Below are 25,706 nucleotides of genomic sequence, written 5' to 3'. Positions count from 1 at the left end.
GTAAACTATTACTGTTATTCATTTTTAATAACGTGAGTAGTACTGCTGTTAAATATTGTTAGAGAATTTAGAAAAGTTTAAGTACACTCTTGGTAGATGTAAGTAAAATGTACGTAAACAATTTAGTTGACATTGGTAGACATGCATAAAATTTAATAACTTCTAGAAATTTGCTTTTAAAGTTTCACACGTAGACAACATAATCCGACCACTAGCAGTCTGATAGTCGAGTAACTGGAGGAAACATATCATAGCGGCTGAATCGTTATCCCTCCACAGTTTAGTAAGGCTGCACTTCTTGACGTCATATGAGTAAAAATTATCCAATGTCAACCTCAATATATATATATAATTTTTTTTTTTTTTTTTTTTTTTTTTTTTTTTTTTTTTTTTTTTTTTTTTTTTTTTTTTTACCTAGGGGGAATGCATTTGCGCACGGAGTGTGGGACTCCCTTGCGGACTACCCACTAAACCCCCTACGTGCCACGGAGAGCCCAGTCCGGAACCCTTTCGGATGACATCTTGCCTGGTCCGTGTGTCTTATGTCCCAACCAGGACAAAAACTACTTGTTTCGGAAGCTAGGGGTCAGCCAGACATCCGTCTTCACGCTTCTGATGAAGGATCGCATGTACATGAGTGGTGACTGCATTCCAGGCGTCCTCATTCTGCAGCATCATCTCCACAATGGTCTCTGCCGTAACATCACCAACTGTGGTGGCGAGCGTTTGCCTGGCCTCGGTGAAGCGCCCGCAAGCGAAGAAGGAGTGATGAACATCACCATCTTCCTCCGGGCAGTAAGCACACCGAGGCGACCTGACTTTTCCCATCCTGTAGAGGTACTTCCTAAAGTAACCGTGCCCCGTCAGGAACTGACACAGGTAGAAATCTATCTCCCCGTGGCCACGATCTATCCAGGATTGAAGCTCTCGAATGAGACGGAAGGTCCAGCGACCGTCCGATCCTTCCGTCCACCTCCGCTGCCAAACTTGCAGAGTCTCCGCCCTGGCAGCAGCCAAGGCATCCTCTCTACCCCGCTCGGCAGCCTCCCGGAAGACGGTCTGTCTCTCGATGGCCAGCAGGTCAATAGGAATCACCCCAGCCACGACCGCCACGGCCAAACCGGAAACGGTGCGAGAGGCGCAGGCGACCCTAAGTGCCGCTCTTCTCTGTACCGATAACAGCTTTTGACTGTATCGCCTTATCCTCATGACACCCGCCCAAACCTCTGCGCCATACAGAAGGGTTGAGTTTAACAGTAGACATGAGGAGGCGTCTCTTACTTGACCTAGGGCTTCCTACGTTAGCCATCAGCCTGCCGAGAGACATAACCACCTTAGAGGCTTTGTCACACACCGCCTGAATGTGCTCCCAATACCGAAGACGGCAGTCGAGTAACACACCCAGGTACTTCGCCGCAGTCCTTGTCCGCACCTCGACACCCCCCACATTCATAGAGATCAGAGTGGGGATTCTCCGTCGAGTGAGAATTACGATTTCGGTCTTGGCGACCGCCAGCTCAAGTCCATGGCTCGCCATCCAGGCATTGACCCGAATCATTACCTGATTAAGGCGTAACTGTGCCAAGTCCGGCGTCCTCGCCGTGATGACTGCAGCCACGTCATCAGCATAACCCACGAGATAGACGTCATGGGGCATCTCAAGGCGAAGCAAACCATCGTATGAAACATTCCATAGGTCTGGGCCGAGAATAGACCCTTGAGCCGCACCGGCAGTGACCTCTTTTGTTCTCCTTCCGTCTTTGGTTTCATACAATAGCCGTCGGTTCTTCAGGTAGTCCTGCACAATGACCAGGAGATAGTCGGGCACGCTGAAGTCCCGCTGCAACGCCTCAAGCATGTCCTCCCACCGAGCAGAGTTAAACGCGTTCTTTACGTCAAGTGTAACCAACAGCACAATCGGCTGAGCCTGGTGACAAGCTGTTTCGGCCTGCTGGACGGCACTGATCACCTCTGTAATGGCGTTCAGAGTTGAGTGTCGCTTTCGAAAGCCATGCTGCCGGGGAGAGAGATCTCCGGCGGCTTCGATGGACGATTGCAACCTGGGTTTCAGCAACCTTTCATAGAGCTTCCCCGCGGTGTCAAGCATACAAAGTGGCCTGTATGCCGACGGGGAGTTCGGATCACCTTTGCCTTTGCTGATCAGCGCCAACCTAGCAACCTTCCAGGGCGACGGGAACACACCCGCTACCAAACATGCATTGAACATGTTCAGCAGCAAGAGTGGATAACTCGCCGCCACAATCTTCAAAACCTCAGCTGGAATGCCATCAGGTCCAGGAGCCTTCTTGTTGCGCATGGTAGACACCGCCGCTACAAGCTCCTGCTCCGTAAAAATGGGAACGTCTGGTACCGGTCTCGTTACTCTCTCCTCCCGCCTTACAGGGTGATTTGGGAAGAGAGCTTCCACGATCGTCGAAATCATTCCAGCAGGCATTTCCGTGCTTTTCCCTATTCCTCCGAGCTTTTTTCGCACAAGTTTGTATCCTCTTCCCCAAGGGTCCGAGTCCACTTCCTGGCAGAGCTCACGCCAGCATCGTGCTTTGCTCAAACGAATTGCTGCACTCAGAGCTTTCTTAGCAGCCTTGTGCTCTGCCGACCTAGTTATAGCTTCAGGCCGGTTTCGAGCTCGCTGCGCTCTACATCTGCACATTAGTGCAGTTCTCCTCAGCTCGCCGATTTCGTCCGTCCACCAGAAGGCTTGGCGATGGCCCCGGTAAGGTCGTTTCCGAGGCATTGACGAATTGCAAGCGTGTTCTATCAGTTTCATGGAAGAGTCGATATAAGCCTCAACCTCAGCTGTTTCAGTGGAATCGGGAAACCCCGGAACACCAGCCTCGATACTACGATCTAGCTGCTCGACAAGTTTTCCCCTGTCCAGCTTAGCCAGATTCCAGCCAAGAGTGTTTCTGGTATTCGCTAGCCGCGGCAGCCGATTATCGATAAGATGGAAAGCGATGAACTCGTGGTCACTAGCAGTGTAGACGTCCATCACTCGCCATTCCGCTACTAAAGGAAGCAAATCGGCCGATACCATCGTAATATCTGGTATTGACTCACCGAGAGTGCTTCGGAAGGCCAGCCTTGTCCCTCTATTCGCGACTTCCAAATCGAGTCTCGAGACCATCTCCAAAATATGTCTTCCCCTCACGTTAGTCACGGGCATACCCCATTCGACCGCACGGGCGTTGAAGTCACCCGCCACTATAACACGCCCAGGGACGTTTCGGAGACTGTCTTCCAGCGCTTCCAACCTTTCCAGGTACTCTCGCGCGGAGTAATTGGGGGAGAGGTACACACTGTAAATGGTAACGCTCTTCAACTTAACCCAGGCATAACCGTCACCGGAACCATGACTCAGTACGCGGACCCCACGACTCTCTGCGATCCAAACAGCCGCAGTGCCGAGTCCATCATAAAACCAAGATTAGCTGGTTTTGGTTCGGACGGGTTCACTGACAATCACTATCTGGGCTTTGGTCTCACAGGCCAGCTGTTCAAGGATTGCGTCCGCAGCGTGACATCTCTGCAGATTGGCCTGGATAAACCGGATCATTTTCGTGGCCTAGCACGGGCTTTCCTGTCATCCAGGGCTTTCTTGAAAACCCCGCAGGCACCTGATCCTGGAACATGATCTGTCTTTGCTCCAGGGTTTCCGGTACATAAGACGCAAGAAGGAGCCCCCGTGCAAACCGCCGCCTTGTGTTCAGCGCTGCCGCATTTCCAACAGTTACTGCTCCTATTCGGTCCGGAACAGTTCCTCCTAGTGTGACCGTAGCCGAGACAGCGGAAGCATCTGTCCACCTCCACACGGCTCCGAATCCGGCAGACGACCCACCCGACCTTGATCTTCCCTTTTCGGAGTACTGTCAAGGAGTCACTCTCGAGCAGCTCAACCACGGCCTTCCTCTGTTCTTGCCGGTTAGGCTTGAAGAGGGTAACCCTAATTTCGCCACCAAGGACAGGAAAATCCCTGCTTAGGGCGTCCGAGATGTCGGCTTCGGTGGTCAAGGCGTCCAGATCTAGGATCTCTAGCCTTGCCTTAGGAACAATGGAGCGAACATCGCCCCTGTCGCCCACCGCCTTCTGTATCGCCTCCTGGAGTTTCCTTCTGTCGTCTCATTTTGCGATTTCCAGTAATACTCCTCCAGTGACAGTCTTTCTTATGTGGCGTACCACGGTGCCCGACTCTTCGGGAGTAACTCCAGCCCTCATTGCACCAAGAATCTCGGCGTATGACTTGCCAGCTTTAGGCTTGACAATCACCACCTGCCTCCCAGGCCTGGAACGCGGGAGTTTCTCCGGCTTCTTTACTTGTGGGGGAGGAGGTGGAGGTTGGTCTTGCCTCTTCCCGCTCTTATCTACGGCCTTCGCTTTCCTTTGTTTCTTTTTTGAGACTACCGGGTGAAACTCGCTCTCTTCTGTCGCGTTGACAGAAGCAGGCTCTCCGGCAACTCTCTGCCGCTTTTCCTCCCTTGGATGTTCAGGGGGACTTCCGGCCGCTCTTTTCCCAGCCGTGGTAGAGGCTGCTGCCACCATAGATGGTGATGGGGCCTGGGTCTCTTTTTCGCAATTTTCTCTCTGCAGTCTCTCCATCGATATCTTCCAGACCTGCCAAAATATATCGATCAGATCTAGAGACGACTCCAGAGAGATCATGCAGTTCCTGACTGCCGTGCTTAGGCTCTTCTGTCTCGACGTAGCTGCTCGCATGCCGAGAAGAACGTCTTTCATCCTCTTTACCTCCGTGAAGATGGTGTCCGCCGCATACTCCATGTTCTTCCCATCGGGGGAAACCAAGGGAAAAGATATTTCCTGACTTCTGACTGGTGTCTCCTCAGACTGAAACTCATCAGAGACAACCGGTGTACCCGTCTCTTGTGAGGCACAGTAAGCCATGGCCTGCACAGATGCCGAAGGCGGAGTCTCGCTATGAGGTCGCGAAGGAGGGGACCTCAATAAACGACTACTCTTAGCAAACGGGTCTGCAGTACACGAAAGGAGAGGGGGGAATTCATTCTCCAACCTCTCTGTATCGTTGTCGATGGGTTTTTGCGATTCCATACTTTAAGTTTACCAGCGCATCGTGCGACAAGGGCGGCCCGGAAAAATCGGGAACGGGTGTACCCTCGAGGACTGAGCCTCTACCCCAGTTCCCTGGGGCCCGACCTCCGTACTCCCAGCACCGGAAACCAGACGTGCCGGGGGCCGACCGTAGCAATGCAGTGTCCGACCTCTGCATCCATGGTGCACTTCCTGACTAGGGCCCGAAGGGGCTGGCTCCTGGCGTCATACCAGAGAAAACACCATCGGCAGTGCAAAGCACACATCAGTCCCTGCGACAATTCAGGGACACTCCCCGGGTTTCTCCGGTATGCGCCGGTCGAAAAGAAGGAGGAAGTGACACCCACGTGGGGTCGAAGAAAAGAAGAGGTGGGCGAGATTTGCCCAGAAAAGATAAAAGATGTCGAGCTAAGATCCAAAAAAGAGAAGAAAGTCCTTAGCTCTAGAAGGACTGTAAGGAGATTCTCACAGCTAGGCTCAGGTAGCCCCGGGGGTGCCAGCCTCCCAGAAGAAAGGGGAGGCCTCCCGTGTAGTCGAAAGCCGACTACCCCTGAGGAAACCACTCAATGGTTAAGACGACTCTAGATGATGTTTATAATTGACAATTTTCCAGGATTATTTATTAAACAAATACTTGCTTTAACATTTTTTGATAACATAGCCAAAAGTAAAAAAAATTACAAGAACCATTTAAAAAAGCTTGACGCGAATTAGACATAACTTTCAAATGAGACTCTTCCAATGACTCTAATTTCACAAAAAAATATTGTCAATGGTTCAATATTTCCAATACCTACTCTAATCTGTTAAAACCCAAGTTTGTTTTTCAACAGCAAAAACGAAGTCAATACACTCTGCCTACATGTAATATTTAAGAATTACATGCTTCTCTCAATATCATAGTAAGAGATTCTAATTTAAAGTTTTATATGCTTAAGTAACTTTTACAATGTTAATGCAAGATATTAACTGTCTTAACACATGCGCTACTAGCATTTGTTGCCTTAAGAATAATAAGTAGCAAGTAGTCTCAGTTTAGCAGCTAATAAATGGTATTAAAGTTAATCACTTTTATTTCGGTATATCTAAACATAGATTAAAAGTAATCTCGTATGATAAAAATTTATTTGATCAGTATCTCGACCTTACTGGCAACAATTAAAAAACTACTAAACTTAGTGAGCCACACCCCGCTTCCGCTCGCCCGTACCAAGCTAGCTTAACAAAGAACGTGCTCCCATTGGAGCGGAGCGGGGCCCGACTCACGGAGAGAGAGCAAGGAAAGGCAAAGAAAGAACGTGGATGGCCAGCGATAGTGAAAATATATATATATATATTTGAGAAGAAAAAAAAAACAAGGGGACAAACGCAGACAAAACTACCCAGAAAGGTTGCCTACTCAGGTGCACCTGGAGAACAAAACTATAAGTGGTCAACCCAGACTTATGGATAAAATTAAAAATCTTTATAAATTTAAGTTAGATAGAATTTAAAGCGCCAAATTTCAAACAGGACAAGCCAAAATCACCCGGAGTCCTGTGGCACAGGGCGGGTTCCTGAAAGGATAGAATTAACCTAAACTTAACTACTTAAAACTAGATAACAAACTGGATAACAATACTTAAATAACAGGCACACTGAGACAATATCACAGCAGGGTATCACAGAGAAATAATGTCCTCAGGTAGGAAAACCTTAGTAGCCCGCCATGGCACCGGTGTAAGGACCCGGCCCAAGAATCATGGGAGAGGCGGACATTGGAGCTGGAGCTCGTGAACCTCGTCAGTTGACACAGCCGTGTTTAGCCAGACATTTGGGGCAAAACAAAACCCAAAACACCCAAAACTAAATAAAAGGGTAAAAACAAAATAAACTTCACTAGTAACGGTCTGAACAGAAGTGAAAGTCGCTACTCTCTCGATCCAGTCGCAGACGGCACCAAAGCCTCGAAGAGTCAACGAGAGCAAACACCAACAACAAAATAAAACACTATAACAAAAAAGAGTCGGGAAAACCGAAAAGGGCACGAGAATTTGACCCGGCTCATTAGAGACCATGTAATGCAAGTTCCAGTCTCTATACCTAATATTGCGTATTGCTTGATAGCCATTATTACTAAATGGCTTTATGTTCCATAAAAAATACCTTGAAAGGATAATAGGTTCTTGAAAATTTGCCACAGAATTTCTAGGATAAAAGTCTCCCATGTTCTTCTGATCAGGTCAAAAACTAAAAAATATTAGAACTATAAAAAAGTGATAATATATTTACATTAAAACCTAAAATATTTAAAAGATACCAGACGAACTGCATGAGGTCCACACTGAAGAGAATGAACTCAAGTGATGTTACAGCACAGGAGTGAAGAGCACAAATGCGTCACGTAACGAACTTTTGTTTTTGCAATAATTAGTGCTTTATAAAGTTAAGGTCAAGATGAAATTAAGACCTATATTGTGACAATTGTAATAATCGATCCAAGCAAGAACTGTTGTGTGCATAGTTATAAAAAATTACTGAATGATAAAATGTACTATAATGGTATATTGTACTAATACTTTCTGAGATTCAAAACGAAAATGAAAATGGTAAGGGATGTTTCTTAGGACTAACATGACACCTATAACGCTGAAGCGTTAAATTAGAACTAAAGGAACGATAACACAGATATGTTGTTTGTCACCAAGTGTGACAAAATATCACTCTTATTATACTTTTTATTCGTTTCATAAACGTAATAGAGGTATTATTTGTTGTTCGAAAAGAAAGAAACGATTCCTTTATACAAAGGTGCTTTGTTATACAAATGATTGTTATTTGTATCATACTCCTATATTTTCCAGCTTAGGTAACGTCAAGAAGTGGCACTTGTCTGGTTTTATCACAGATTCCCACACATTCTACGTAAGGGGATTTTCTCTACGAAACATTCTTAGGAAAGATCTTGACATTAAACATTATCTTGAGGTAGATCCTGGTTTAACTTAAGTTTAATTTAAAGCTATGAATACTAAATTATTATTGCATTAGAGAAACTTTTACATATATAGAATAGAGCCGGTTTACAAAGCGATGTTCCTAAAATATTCATCATTTTTAATAGTTAGGGCACTGAGCTATATTTTAGGTTTTGAATATGATTTTGTGTTCCTTAATATATTATTAGGTATAATAAATACTTTTACTCATATAACATAAATTTACTTATACATACTACAAAATAGCAATAGAAACCAAGTAAATGTTAGGAACTATTTACTTGTTGTGAGGTTTAAAATTTTTTAGTGTTCCAAAGATTTTAATATATTAAAATGACAATTATTTCATACATAACACTGTACAAGTTAATAAAATTAATATAAATGTTTTCTTTTACGCCTAAAAATTACTTTCAAATATGCTTAATTTGAGTACAGGCCTGCAAGATTTTATTTTATATCTAGTGGGTTCTATTAATATTTTCTGTGTACTAAAACTCCGTACAGGATTTGCACCACTTTACCAATTAGCTTTGTGTTCGTAATTAACGCCACAATTAGGGTGCTTGTATTGGCACGTCCCTAATGGCCGGAACGATAAATGGTGCAAACCTCTGTTCACACTTGTCATTACAGTTTGACAGGCAGATTGGTGTGAATATGTCAAGTGAGAAATGTACATATTTATGTTATCGAGTTTCAATAAATATTTGTGTTCAGTGTAAAGCTTTCTGCTATAGAAGAGTGCAAAATATTTCACAACTGAAGCATCAATTTGTGGTATATTTTGCAAAATATCAAATAGTAAAAAAAGTTAAAAACGTCAAATAAAATACCCGAGTTAATTATAGCGTATGGCTAATTTTCCAATATACATAAATAAACTACTAATATTTTTTATAATTTACTACTAACATATACTAAAACATCCGTCAAATATTCTTTTACAACCAATTTTTCACGTAAACATAATTTAACAAGTTATAAATATATACAGAAAAGCAGAAATGACACCGGCCGAGTTTAGAAGAAATAATTTTGATTCAAGGAAAATTATTTTAGAATATTGGGAAATAAATTGCATAAATTTTACTACTAGTTTTCACTGTATATGGCCTTAATTGATAGTTATGTAGTAAAATTTAATGTAGGTTATTTTTTCGTTTCATTTTAACCAACATAAAAAATGACTTCTACTAATATTTTTTATACTTAGTATTTATATAAACAATACTAATAATGTACTATATTATACTAATAAACATTGTGTTTTGTAAATTTCATTGCTAAAGACATGTGTTATTAGATACTAAGCTTTAAATCACGCTTTATATGGTAAACCTATGGCACTCATAAGATGACAGGTATAAAAATATTACATGTAACAAGTTTTAGTCATTACTACAGAGCATTAGTTATGGGACTTTTCAACTTTATAGAATAAAGAGGCGAAGCCCTGAGGCCAGAGAGAAAACCATATCCTTAGAGCCCCTTTAGTGCTCAAGATAATTCTACGGGTAAAGTTTCCTGTCCCTATTATTCATGATTTTTTTATTGTAAGCGTTGATGAATATGGTAATTAGGACATCATTTTTATTACATGCATATACGAAACAACGTGATTTTTCTGGAAATTGTCTGCTAAAAAAGGAAACTGCTCCTCTATAATCTGAAAAAACAGCGAGGAAAAAACATTGGTATAACATGGATATTTTGTATGCATATATTATGAGTATCATTGAGTAAAAATAATCTAAATGAATAACGTAACAGATTTCTAATAAAAATACAGTATTTTATAGAAATTAACATTTTTTTCTGCTATGAGATAAATTAATTGAAGTGTTCTATTTAATTTAAACTAATATTTTTTACAATATATTTCAAGAATTTTTTGAGATTTATGGTTTCATAATGGTCTTATTCTGTCAGAATGCTAGTAAGTCAAACTTTCCTCCGCTAGCCACAGGACATTTAATAAGTGTGTCCTGTCTTTCGATCAGCGAATGGTATACGCTTTGTTTTAAACATAGGTCTTGCAAAACAATACTTACTCGTAATGAAATATTAATTAAATGCTGTTAAATATAAAAGTAAACAATACAGGTGCTTCTATATCAAAACAATTCGCTCATATTTATTGCTTCTAGAGCGTGCAATACAAATTTCCCTAGGTACAGAATCTAAATCATCTTATAAAAAGGTCAATATCATCTATAAATGGATAAGATCAGATTTCTGTTTATTTAAGAAATAAACTTTCATCTCTTACGTTGTGAAGACAATATTAATATCTCGCGTAACGTATATGTTCCGATGTTGCCTACACTAAAATTTTGTGTAAAAGGGTAACATACAAAGTGGAATTATTGGATAGAAACAGGAACGTGGAATCCTCTTATATCATATTTTAAGCACTAGAGAGAGTCTAGGAAAATACAATTGTGCTTTGTAGTTAAGTAAGGTTTTCTTTCTTAATATATTATAAATAACTTGAAATTCTTTATCATTAGCCACCTTTATAATACTGTAAGATACGCTTTTTTATTGTTACTAATTAAATGCAGCAATGTTGTTTTTATATTACCCTCGGATAACACCTTTGCGTGACTGGCATACTAAGTAATGTAGGTCGATATTTCCAATTGTAATAATCAAATGTAGTGTTTCTCTTAATTTGTAATAGTGATATATATATATATATATATATATATATATATATATATATATATATATATATATATATATGAAAAATGCTCTATGGAAGGGTTTTTAAAATGTATAAATTATAAACTTCACGTTTAGTTTTAGATAAAAAAGTGACCATTGATATTTGTACACATGTATGTTACTAATCTAAAGTATTCAATATTGGACCTGTATAATTATAATATAATTATATAATAATTAATTTTAATGATAGGTTTTAATGCATGTGCATTTCATATTTGTTATGGTAATTGTACAGTATTGTTATACATGATTTGCTAATTGCATTACATGACATTCTTAAAAGTAATATCATTAAGAACAAAATTTAATTCATATAAATACACTTCATATAAATAAAAAAAAGATTTTGTTTACCTAGAAATGACATGATGCTCCCTGGATAGAAAATATGTTTGTGTTCAATATACTTTGTTGCTTTAGCTATTGGCATATGTAGGTTAAACTGGCAGTTATTTTACATATTTTTATTATTACTACAGCGGTACTGTATGCTTATAATTTCTAGATAACAAAGCAAGAAATTCAGTGTAGTTCTTTGACCTTTATCTTACTATTTTTGGCTAATGCTCAAGTATCAGGGTGGAATATAATTTTTTAAAACACAATCATCGACTTCCTCATAAGAATTTTTACTTTTTATTTTTACGGAAACTTAACTTAAATATCATAGAATTCACAAACATATATTATTCTTCCTTTATAGCAGTTCAATACGAGAAGGCTATCTTGGGGACTAATTGTACATTACGGTTTAACATAAATAATAACATTAACTTAATCAGGCATAAGTTTAGATAGAAAGAGACTGGAGTAGACATATGGTTGTAGTTATATAAATTAAAGCGGACATACTATATACTATTCAAAGCTGCCCTATTCTTGCAACGATATCCTGAGAACTAACAATAGGAGCCGCTTATACTGGCGGCCATTACACATTTTGTCATATAAACAAATTTTAAACCAATGAACCTGTCACTCCCTAATATGAAGTCAAACATAGGAGAATATTATCTCCTTGTATTTAAATTACGTGTGCTTTTATTTGAAAAATTACTATTTAAGGTATTACAATAACTTTTATTCAGTTATGTGGGTCTGATGATAAGTTCCATGATCACAAAAGTCCTCACAAAAATAAAAATTAAATCGTTTGAATGTTTGTTTAAAAATTTATAGTACATATACCAAAGTATAAAAATGTACACGAAGCACTACAATTATACAACGCGGATTGGACATATCTTTGAAATGATACCTTTACAATTAATCTACTAAAACAAATGTGTAAAAGGATTTCAGGTTAAACTTTGTTCTGGTGAGAGAACTCAATGCTCAATGCTCTTTCGCCACAATAATCAAACCATTATTAGAAAGTGCTGGTTGAACGTAATAGTTACTATGAATCTTCCATTCCTTTATTATTTTCTAGTAAAATATACAATTTAATAATTTTTATTCGGCAACAAACTTTAAGACTATGTTTTAGTGTAATGTATGAAATGCATTAAAACATGTATTATTAAGATTCAATGTTCGAAAATAGTATGATACTTAGTAGGCTCATATCAGCAGTTAATAAGCATCAATAAAGTAAATTCCTTTTGCTCGCCATACCTGTACTTAGCACACAACTAAAGATAAAGTGGCTTAGCAACATGTAATTTATTTAATAAAGTATCTGGACCTGAGTGAAATGTCTATACACATCGTTCAGTCAATAATATTTTTGTAGCAGATATGTTTCGAAGCATCCAAAATTTAGATATTGTCCAACAAAATTTCTAATCTCACTTATTATCTCGTCTCGCAATATTGTATTTGGTACTAAATGGCCTTATGTGCATTCGACAATTCTTACTGACGGACCGAAAGTTCCCACGTGACGTGGAGGTCAGTTGATAGAAATTGCGTAAAATTTATTATCGACAGTATTTCTGGAAGATATTGAAAATTTGAGGAACGCAACTTCTAGCTTAGAACACCTTTTAATGCTTGCTTGATTCTATTTCTTACCCTTATAAATATTTTAAAATATACAAAAGTGCATTTGATAAAAATATTGTTCAAAGATTCAACAGTGACATTAGAAGGTAAAAATAATCCTTAACATGTCACCTATAACTTTGAAGCATGATGTTATACATTTTTATGACGAAAAAATGTTTACTTGTGTAAATATTAATATTAATACACATTTTTTCACCAGCCATATAAAGGTAAAAGTCAACTATCAACGGCAAGAAACAAGACCTCTTTTACAAAGGTGCTTTGGTAAACAAATGACGGTAATATAGAACATTTCCAATGTTTCTTACCTTACATAAGTTAGAGAAGTGGCACTTGTCTTGTTTTATCGCAGCCTTCCACACATTCATATGTAAGTGGATTTTCTCTATGAAATATTCCTAGAACCTTTATCTTGATATAAATCCTGGTTCGAGTAAGCATATCAAAATAGTAGTAATACTGAGCTATATACTGATTAAATATGTAACAATTACCACATTGATTTATTTATTTATATTTATATGCTTATGATATTTGTATACAAATTATCAATGACAGTGTGAATGATTCTTAATAGCGATAATAAATAATAAAAATTGAAAATTACGTTTAAAATAGCAATCATATATAAAATATAATTAAATAAAAATAATAAAATCCCAGGTAATATTGGTGAATTTTGTACCGTAATATAAGTCAAATTATCATACAACAATCACACTCGAAATAATTCTTACGTTTTAGAGAGGAATTGGCATTTTCAAATATGAATCTAATGTTCATGCAAAAAACTGTGATGTAAAAGTGTACATTACAATTACATTACAAATTTACGTTACAATTATGATTATTTGTTATATTTTGTGTTTTTTTCATATTAAATAGTAGTTTGAACATGAAATATAGTTTGTAAAATTTAAGAATGTTTTGTGAAGAGTAATTTAAAAACATTAAAATTAGTTTATATAACTATATAATAATACAATCATAAACTTAAAATTGTTGATTTAATTTCATTAAATAATTTTTTCACCAAAATATACAGTATAAAGGAAAAAAATTACAAATAATTTTTTCAAAAAAAAAAACATGAAAGAAATAATTTAACATCCCCTTTCTTTTACGCTAACAAATTTAAACAGCAAATTTACGCCTTTCATATACATTTGAAACAATGAAAAACGCTAAAAAGAATAAATTTATATCTCTTGATATAGGTAGATTTATAAACAGTTCAACATACGTCCGTATTTATACAGAAATAAATAACGAAACTAGCCATTATATAAGTTTAACTTGGTCCCTACGTTCTTAAAGTCAAATACTTTCACTATATCTGAGTATTTTGCAAAACTCACAAAATTGATAAATTTTTCATTTGAATCTGCAACTTTTCCATGTCTACTGAAAACAGCTAAAGTTATACCGATTTAAAAAAAAGACGATCCTTGCAAAACCAGCAATTATCGTCCAATTTCAATTCTTCCAGTTTTCAGCAAAATTTTTGAAAAGGTTTTCTGTGAAAGACTTGAAAGCTTTGTAAAAAAGCAATGAAATTCTAAATCCTGAACAATTTGGCTTCAGGAAAAAAAGATCAACAATTGAAGCTGTAAACAGTCTTTTGAACAATGTTGTTGATGGATTGGAAAGGCGAGAACAAGTGCTCAGCATATTTCTTGACCTATCCAAAGCATTTTGACTGTGTGCATCATGAAACACTGTTGCACCAGTTACAAAAATGTGGCGTTCGGGGTCTGCCAAACGCGTAGCTTGCTTCTTATCTTAAGAATCGAGATCAATGCGTGCAGATTTCGAATGTCATCTCTAGTAAAATTAAAATAGCCCACGGTGTCCCTCAGGGTTCTATTCTTGGGCCTATTCTTTTTTTAGTTTACGTCTGTAGACTTAACTCAGTGATCCAGCATGGTGATCTGATTCAGTATGCCGACGACACGACTCTTTGCTTCAAAGGAAAAACTATACAAGATTTGGAAATCACATCATTTGTGGAACTGACTTCATGCATTCAGTAATTTACTGACAGGAATTTGAAAACAAACCAATCAAAATCAAATGTCATCAATTTCTGCCTAAGACCAAGGGAATTTGCAAGGCAACCTGCTGTATTTGTGGACGATGTCCTTTTAGAGGAAACTGGATCCACGAAATTCCTGGGGATGTACATTGATCAAGGTCTGACCTGGGACGAAAAAGTTAACAATATATGTGCTAGAATTACTTCTGGCATATTTGCCTTGCGAAGCCTAGCTAAATACTGTTCCCCTGAAGTCTTAATGACGGCATATTTCGGTCTCATATATCCGCACTTTGCGTATGGCTTGAGACTGTGGGGGGGCTGTGCTAAAAACAAGATGGAACTTAGAATTATTGCAAAGTTTAATTACAGAGAGTCGTGTAGGGACTCTTAGGGAGCTGGGTTTGCTGACATTACCCTGTCTCTATATGTTTCATGTGATCCTGTACTGTCAATCGAAGTGCACTTTAGTCCGGGGCAGGGGCTTTCATCAGTATGAAACTAGAGCCAGGGACAACTTTAGAGTCCATAGTCTCTCAGCATTTACCGCATCAGGTTGGCGTCGGCTTAATCAACAAGCTCCCTGAAAGTGTAAAAAAAATGCAACTAATCAAATCCAATTCAAAACTCGTCTCAAATGCCTGTTGGTGTCAAAAGCATTTTATTCGCTAGAGGAGTTTATGATGAGTCGCTGGGATATCTAAAAATATCTTAAATTACTAAAATTTAAAATCTGGATCCAAAGATAGTGTGAATTAGTGTGAATGAGTGAAATGTAAGTCTGACTGTGTGTGTGAGTGTGTAGAGTATTTGCTGTTTGAAAATATGACTACTGCTATACAATGTTATATATTGTCTAAAAGCAATAAAGAAATGGTTTGATTTGATTTGCATATACAAAATTAATCCAAAACAATAAGAAATCTCAAATATTAGAGTTCAAAAATTTTTGTTCATGAATTTAAAGTTAATACTAGGTTAGCCAAATGGTTCTTATGGTTTTAGAGTAATAGTCATAGTTTTAGGTAATACGAGTATAGTATTAAATTTCAAGAAATATTATTAAAAAAATTCAACCAAAGTGTGAGCATTGTAGTTATTATATGCAACCATCAACCTGCCTTATATTCATTTGAATACGCTTTAGTATAACAGTACATTTTTCAACGTTGCTTTAGTAATAGAAATAAGACCTTATAGTTGTGGATTCAAACATTTAATAATGCACATGCTTCTATGACAAAAGAGTTTATAATTGTAGTGTATGGGACGTGTAATGGTAACGCTTCTACAGTTGCTCCTCAGAACAGCTTGGTGTAAACTTTAAATATCACTAGTATAAATGAATAAAACATTTTCCAATATAATTTTTATTTAGTGTACTGTATATAATCACATTTTGATAATTTTTGAAGTGCTTGATGACGGAATCTTTGATTCAGAAAGGCCTTGCACAAAATAAAAATTATATTGGAAAATGTTGCATTCGTTTATACTAGTAATAGTACAGTAAACCTTTTTCTTGCAATGCTCCAAGATTCTACATTAAACTTAAACTTTAGTTTTAAGCAAATATCATGCTTAAATTGTGTTATTTACTTTTTTTAATATCGTTAGTAATATACATTATTTAGTACCATTTGTAAAAGTTTATGAATCTTTAACTATTACAACTACTGACCACTAAAAATAGGTCCAATATATAAAAATTTAATAAAAACATTATATTTATTAACAGTTTATTACAGAATGGTTTCAATTCGCAAACTATACCGAGGACTTGTGCATGTGCAATATACCAGCTGCCACGGGAAATCCAAGACGAAGATACATTTTCATAATCATTCCAACGAGATACATTCCTCAGCAATGTACATATTGGCAGTTCCATATTCCCATTTACAACGTTAGTGGCAGTTACATGGCGTAGAAAAAAGGTAAATAGAAAGCAATATATGTTATTTTTATTGTGAATAAAATATTACTGCATAATATAAAATATAAAGCACTAACTAATGACATGTATTTATATTAATAAAACAAACTTAAGTACATGTGTATGTAAAGCATAATATATATATATATATTATATATATATATATATATATATATATTAGACTATATATATATATATATATATATATATATAATATATATATATATATATATAAACTGTTTATTCGCTATTTGACATACACATATTTTTTGGAATATAAAATATATCTAATGTCCTTCTGGATATAATTAGAAATTTATAAACAGATAAATAGAGTTGAAAAAGTATGTAAATACTGTTGTAGTCTGAATTCACTTTGATTACAAATGAAATCAGAAAATGTTTTAATTTAAAATTCGCTGTTGTAACCTTTGCAAGGTTAAAATTTAGTTGACCGTGAAAAAACATTACATTTGATACTGTAATTATAAAGAAATATAAGTTAAAGGTAATAAAACGAGTACATACCACTGTCGATTTAGAATAATAGTTATATTTTACTTCCTTGAGATTAAAATCATCATTAAAATGATCAACGTATGTGGGAGTATTAAGTCCTATCTACATCTCAGTAAAGAAAAAAAAAAAAATATATATATATATATATATATATATATATATATATATATATATATATGTATGGCATCTATTGTGGTATGCATGTATGTATGGTATATATATATATATATATACCACAATAGATATGCCATGACATTGTAAGATATCACACAAAGGCAAATTTTAAAATTTTTAAGAAAGACTTATTTACTCAAATATGCATTTATGAAGTGTTATTTGGAATAATGTGAAAATATCATTATTTAATTGGTGTAAAACTTAAAGCTGAGAAACTTAGGAGTTATTACTGGTAAACGTACATTTATTTCAGGTTCAGGTATAAAGAATTCATGTTTGACATGTATAGTTTTTTTAAGAGTAGCATTAATCAGTTACTGTCCGAGTAAAGTTCTTTTACAGTATTAATGTCCAAAACCATCTAAACGATTAGTTTTTTTATCGCCTTTGATTTTGTATTTTTTTATCGTTATTTCCTTAATAAAAAACCTACGACTCCATTTTTACACTTTTACTACAATTAAGTCTTTGCCGAAACCCTATAACTTAAGTTTTATGATGTTAGCATACTATGTACTATTAAATAATTCAAACCAAAACTCTTTACTGTAAAACCATTAATTGAGAACCAAAATTCTATACTGAGAGTTTACCTGGATTTACCGCTAACTATAGTGTTATACCTGCATAATATACTGGTGACAGACCCTAAGTAGATCCGCCAGTCAAATTTGATGACGTTGCTGTTGGCCTACTGTATGATTCACAATCTGAAAACAAAATATACCTGTCTGTCCATTACTACGTTTATGTTTTTCTATTTTTACTGTTCTCTTTTTAACCCTGAGATTACCCAGACCATTTTGGCTGACCCATCCACGGAGGTAATAATAATATAAAAAAACTGAAAAATCCGTGTACCTCTTTAAACACTGTATATATCATGCCATGCGTGCAGACTAGCAATCAGACTAAAAAGAAATGTTTACAGCCCTAGGCAAACACCATTTTTTTTACCTACAACGGGATGTATTTCACTGACGGTCAGCCAAATCCCTTATATGGACATGCGCCGAAACTATTTTTGTTACTTCTTATTTTTCCGTTCAGAAGTTACTTTACTTGGAACATTTTAAGTATACACTGAAATCGTAACTGAAGTATCCTGTAGAAATTAAAGCTAGGTAATCATTCAGATTTATCTCATAGAGGGGACATTCCCGTATCAAATATGAATTTGTTTTTAGTAGGAATTACGTTACATGCAAATTTCTCATTGAGTTTTGTAACTCAATATCCGTTTTGGAGACACATGAATTGTGCCAGAATCTTTACTGAAAGTATATAATATTTTTAAGTTATAAATTTATTTACTTTTTTATAAACCACACTGAATTATATGCTTTGCTTACGTTCAGATAAATTCTTTAAAGGTACAAGTACCATCATATAACTCTATAATGTCTGTATAAAAACATGCTGGTTCATTGCGATATAAAGAATTTAAAAAAGGAATTACTGAACAATATAAAAAGTAACCTAATTAGTCGTACACATGTCTTACTAAATCTTATGTTAAACTGTCAGAGGATATTATATTTATATTTAGTGAAACTCAAATTATACTCTCGTCATAGCTGGAGAAATACAAAAGCACTGCAGTACGTGCCAGAAAGTTCTAAACTGATCTCAATAAATAGACAACTATACATTTATCTAATAGAAACTGTTCAATGCGAACCCACATCAAATACATCCCCAGCTGCTACATCTACATACATTATTTGATTCAACTACAACATGAATAAGTGTTTCATAGTGAGTGTTCTATTTAACATTATGGTTACATGCGTTACAATCAATATCATAAGAGCTGTATTCATGGTTATAAAAAAGTAATAAGTGTTGAGACCCTTTTGAATTTTATGTAAATGCAATCCTTGGATTTCTTACATGTTCAAAAAAAGCCAAAATTATTAAAAAATCTTATTGATCAGATTAAATTTTGATTACTTACTTGCAATGGTTTTCAATTTTTAGCAACCATTATCTTTATAATCAAACATAGCAGTCAATATTAAAATATAATGCAGATAAACAACAGCAACAAAAATATTTGTAAAAGAACGTTGTATTTGTAAACACTTATGAGCTTTTAACTATTTTAACTTGTATTGTTTCAATATAATTAAAAATTACTCATCAATTTAAAATATTTATAGTATGATTACGTAAACTTCTGATACAGGTTTATACTTTTATGTTATGTATAATTTCTTGTCTTATGAAGATCTTGAGTTTTAATATTACAATGAAATCCCTAAATTTATAATTACATGTAATTATACTATTTGTGGTAATGATGGTGAAGCTGAATAATAATCGTAAAAACATTGTTTATATTTGTTCTGTTTATTTAAGACCTAACCCTCGAAATGAGCAATATCGTTTTTTGTAAGTTTTACGCTTTACCTTATATGTTGAATAATTACTTGTGTGTACTAAGTGATATTAATCTTAAAATTTGTCGACCTGGTTATGATCTAGCTGCTGGTGACAATTATTGCCGAGAAGTCTTAAATTTTATAAGTTTTTAGAATTTGTCTATTTTGAAAAATAATCTCAATTATAATAACAAAACTCTTTATCTCATTTTCTCAAACGTCTTTGGCCTATGTGTCGTTGAAAACTAGTGATTGTTTGTTGGTAAGGATAGACGTCATCCCGATTTTTTATTAAATTTGCAATTTAAATCGATACATTCCAAAAACAGAATATTCTACAGATTAAAAGTTATAATTTCTGCAAATCCAATTTCTTGGAAATACACACAAGTTAAAGGGACTATGATTGGATACATTTGTATCAGTTTAAAAATCCTGATGAGGCCTTAGATATTTTTATCTGTTGTTTATAGTGTTCTTGATCAGTTTTTCTCGAAGAAGAGATACTGTTCCATGACCTCATATCCAGTCTAGCACACATCTAGCAGAATTGTAAAACATTAGGAATACAGACAAATATTTTAAAAATTGAAAAAAAATTATGAATCACTAATGATCTGAGATATTCTGAAGTTTATGCTATTTTTTATTCATTTTAGGGCGATAATTAAGAATGGCATTAAAGATTCTTAGGAAAATCTATATTGTTTGCACAGAAAGATTGATACGCAGGGACACATCAAAGTTTTGGTCTCATATCAAAAGTGTGAGAAAGCATGTGCACTCCTCTCAGTATAACTTATAATAATGTAGAGTTGACTAGGATGTGGCAGGGCGTTTCGCAGATGGGGGGGGGGGGGGTGGGGGGGGGGGGGGGTGGGGGGGGGGGGGGGTGGGGGGGGGGGGGGGTGGGGGGGGGGGGGGGTGGGGGGGGGGGGGGGTGGGGGTTTCAATTTTTTTTTAACATTGTTCCAGCTATTGCTGTGTATCCTTTGACAACACCCACCTGGTTGTGGGATCCGAAAAAACCTTTATTTATTTTCCAAAAAATGTACTACTCTTAATAATTCTAGTTCCTCATCCTTAATACTCACATTATCTGCCTCTAATTTTCCCACTTATTCTGTCTACTTAACCTCTTGTTCAATTGCTTCTGATTCAGATTCATGTTTGATCTTAGTAATTTTTTTGTTCTAGGGCCCTACTTGATTTTGATCTGTGTTCAAAAAAATGGCTTTAAATTTGCTAAAGTATTTGTCTATTTCCATTTTCATTTCCTTATTTATAAACCAAGTTAATTTTCTCTGTTAATAATGTGTTTTATTCTTAACCCCCCACAAAATTCTTCACTATTTCTATACACTAATTTTTATTCTCTCTAGATATTTCCCGTCATGTCTATAGCATAAAGTATTGGTATCAAAGTTTATTAACAGGCCTTATGATTGCTGAAAAAGTCACAACCAAGTATCAACTCAATTTTTTTTAGTCCTTGAACAATTAAAAATGTTATTGGGGTCCCAAAACTTGTTCACCAATATTTACCCTCTAGTCCGTCTTATTTGAACATTTATTCTTTTGGACACTGACTCCTGTAAACCCACCTACAATTTGGGGTCAGATTACTAACAGGTAGCTCTTGGAAATGTTGTACCCCACTTGATTTTTTATTTTTCTTATAGAATTCATCTGGTATTATACATGCTTGACTACCTGAATCTACTAAACACTTGTGTTTTACCCCCCCAATACCAATATCAATTTTGGTAAAGACTGAACCTATCACGCCATTACTCCATCATTGTAGTTGCTTTCATCTAAAAAATCATTCCCGCTATATTTTGATCCATAATGATTTGATTCTGGTTACTTTGCACAACCCCTTTCAACTTTTCATTAGTTTGATTGAAAAACTAACTCATCGAATGCTTTCTTTTAAAAGTTTCAACCCATCATATTCAGATGAACCAAATCCAGCAAATTGTTTTTCCCCCAAAGTTTATGTTTTGTTCAAAATATTTTAAATTACACCCCTAACCTCATTGTGATCAACAAAGTGTGGTGTTGACATGATTAATTTTGATTGTATCCCCATTGTCTAATGGCCCGTATGAACCTGTTAAAATCTTTAACCTTTGCCTCTGATACCAATGTCTTTGGCAACTTTCGTGAATTGGAGGTAGAGTCAAAATGATTAATTTCTTATTACAATTTATTAGGTATTCAACTAAATCTTTCATGTCAGTTTTTCATTTGCTCAAGTGAATTATTTTTTAGAGAATTGTCATTTGTACCAATAAAAATCATTAGGTTTTCAGATAAACTTGATGAATGTATTTTATACCTGCTCATATTAATTGTTTAATCGTTTGACCCCCACACAAAGTCCTATATGATGATGTTTCTACCACCAGGGGTTTTGACTGTATCCATTTGTAAAATTTTGTTTGATAGTCTACAAAACTGACTATCACCACTATCAATTCAAAGTTGTTTATTTTTGGTCTTTCGTCAAATTTTTAAGTTCAGATTTTATTTCCCCTGGAATTGTTGGGTTGTCAACTTTGACCATTTTCAATTTCCCTAGGCCCATCAAAAGTTTCTGAATTGTTCCTATAGTTGTGTCCACCTCCCCGGTAATTTGGTCCACCCCTGTAATTTCCCCTACCTCGAAATATTCTGAAACCCTCGGGTCTGTTGTATCCCCTATTATTTTCCCGATTCCTTTCAAAATGATTCCCATTAGTGTGATTGGCCCTACCATTGTTGGTATGAGATAAATTGTTGTGGTATTTACTGCCCTGTTCTCATGATTTGGCCTATACTGCTGTCCTTGGGTATTGTCATGAAAGTTTTTGTGTTGGTCTTCCTGTGTATATTTTTTGGTCTATTTCCATTTTCATGATTAGTGTTTTATGTATCCCTGAAACTTTCTTTTTTGAAAGGCTTTTACATAAAACTAAGAGCTGATTTAATAACTACTTCTAGTTCTTCCCTAACAGCAAGGGATTGTAGAAATTTGCCAGACTGGCACTTATGTGTGGCGGCAAATGTCGACAAAATAAGCCAACAAACGTAAGGTTATCCATCTGGTTGTCCAATTTCTTTGCTATGTCAAAATAACCCAAGCACATAGTTTGTCAAATCGTTTTACCTTCAAAAAAAATTCCCATTACCCATTAAAATTTGTTTTCAAAATTCTTTTTGTTTAGTAATGCCCCAGAATCTCTTTTTAAAATCATTTTTTAAAATTGTTCAAAAACCCATTCCATTTGTCAATGTATTTCTCCGAGCCCACTCAGATGCTTCCCCCTTCAAGTATTTTTACAATGTACAAAAGTTTTGTTTCCCAGTTGTTCTTGATTACTATTAGTAAATTTTTCAGCTCAAATTTCAAAAATTCATAGGGTGAGTCCTATCATTTACCCTCATCCAAACTCGTTCAAATAGAGTTACGCCATTAATATTACAAGCCGGGGTTGTTGATTAAGACCGCTACCCTCCATTTTTACGCCTTTCACAGTGGTCTGAACTTTGTTTCGACCTCAACTAGTAGGTCTGATTCCTCTTTTAAAATTTGATTTAGATTATCCCCCGTTTAGGCCTCCTACCTTAGTACTTTCACTCATGCCCGCTACATAATCTTTTATGCTCAGTATCTCCGTTTGCATGTGTATCGATTTTTATTTACTATCTCATCAACCCGAGAACTAATCTGTGAAACCTCTTGATTCGAATTTTTGGATTGACTTTAGCAATTTTAGTTTCAACTTTCTTCCCCCCACACAACTTTAATTTATCCCTTCAATTCACTTTGAACGTTCTCAATTTTTGTGTTTAATTTTTGTTCAATTTGTGTCATGCCCGTTTGAACGTCATCCATTATTCGCTATAAATATCGGTTTCACAAGGTACTACATCATCAAGAGGTCGAGGGAAGAAGACTCTCTCTTTCCCAAACTCCGCGTCCAGTAGCGCAGAGAGGGAAAAAAGTGATACCCTTCAAAAAGGAAATTTTCCGTTTTTCTAGGTCGAAAAATGATCCGCTTTTACTTCTTGGCTAACAACCCACTCGAATTTCGGTGGCGCAGAGAGAACGAGTTTGCGTTCCCGGCGGGGTCGCTACCCTCCAATGAGAGTAATCGTTACGTTAGCCAATCGTGGCACGCGTTTTTTTTCCGTGGTTTAGCTTTGTCGTGTTTTGATGTGTTGATGAGAAACTATCGAGTTTTATATAAATATGGCCGCTTTACCATTTGAGATTTATGTTTGAGGTTACGAAAACTGTCAGTGACGGGCTATGTCACCATGCACAACTAAGCTTCATAATTAAAATTGAAATTTGATTATTCTCAAATATGAGGAATGATAACATTAACTAAGCAATTAAATTGACGATTTGGATTCCTTCATTTAGATTTATTATTAATAGAAAAATATTGTTTATTGTATTATATTTATTCTCGAATTTATTATTAAATTGTAAAAGTTGATTTAGGTTATCAGGCTAGGCCTATACCCGTTACAGAAAATTATAGATTTTTAATACGGAAAGTCAATCTGAAACGCATTTCCTCACAGATAACCTCGCGCAAACACACACACACACACAAATGTCTCCTATATTACTATATGTTTCTCAGACCAATAATTTGCTATTTAAACCATTATATAGGATTTAATTATTTTATTTCACTACTAATGGTGTTGTAAAAAAGTAGTAGTAGATTATATAGAGTTATACTATATAAACTGATATTGACACCCAAACGCAAATTAACTAAACAGCTAGCCAACTGTGTACAGGACCATGTTAACAGAAACTATACATCGCTTTAGACAAGTTGCAACAGTGTTTACACGGCTCGACACAGCAATTTGTGGTATATATGTGGTTATATTTCGTTCTTTAGTGAACTAAAACAGCATTGAAACGTCTCTTCAATATAAAATAAAAAAAAAAAAAAAAAAAAAAAAAATACAGATTAAAACACCTTTTCGTAAGTATAAAAATATACTATAACACCCTTTTGTTCAACAGTGGTAAACACAAAAAAAGTTTTAAATAGTGAAATCAAAATTCTAACCGTTACTTTCGTTTCATTCAGAAATATTCATGTAAATTAGGGTTAAATACAATTAGCTATAAAGCGTATAAATAAAGTTGTATATAAACTTGTTTTTACCCTTTGGGGAAGACCCCACCTTCCGAGAACAATAACTGGTTTATGAGCTTTTTCTCGATTATTTATTGCTCTCTGATATTGAATATGTTCATGAAATTTTTGGTTGAAATCCAACTACCTACAAAGATGACGAAAGGGGTATTTTTTTAAAACAGCAAAACTATATATAAATAGGATTTTACTCCAGAGCGAATCATTTGTTCTAAATCTGCTTAAAAACAAACTTTATTTAAACTATTTACGTGTTCAACGTACAAACCAAATTTTGAAAAGATGAAAATTAGAATATTGCTTAGTCGTCATTTGATATATATTCAGCAAATCCTCTTTTAAATTACACAATGCAATATATATATATATATATATATATATATAGTATATATATACTATATATATATATAAATTAGGCTAAAGAAATAGTTAATAAATATATACAAAGTAATTACTGTCCCTTTATTATTTACAAGTAGGAACAGAGAATGTTAAATACATCAGGTGTAAAAGAAATTGTAGTTATCAATATCAAATTATTAGGAATAAAGAGCAGATGGTTAGCTTACCAGTTTTCATATGGATTTGAAAGTTCATTACAAATATAAATTGCAGCAAAGTCAAGGTTTAAACAAACAAACAAAATGTTTTTTGTGGAGTTGTGATGTTGGTGGT

The sequence above is a fragment of the Homalodisca vitripennis genome, chromosome 6 (assembly GCF_021130785.1).
Source record: "Homalodisca vitripennis isolate AUS2020 chromosome 6, UT_GWSS_2.1, whole genome shotgun sequence".
Taxonomy (NCBI): domain Eukaryota; kingdom Metazoa; phylum Arthropoda; class Insecta; order Hemiptera; family Cicadellidae; genus Homalodisca; species Homalodisca vitripennis.
The sequence above is the reverse complement of the archived record's forward strand: the minus strand, read 5'-3'. Positions refer to the sequence as shown.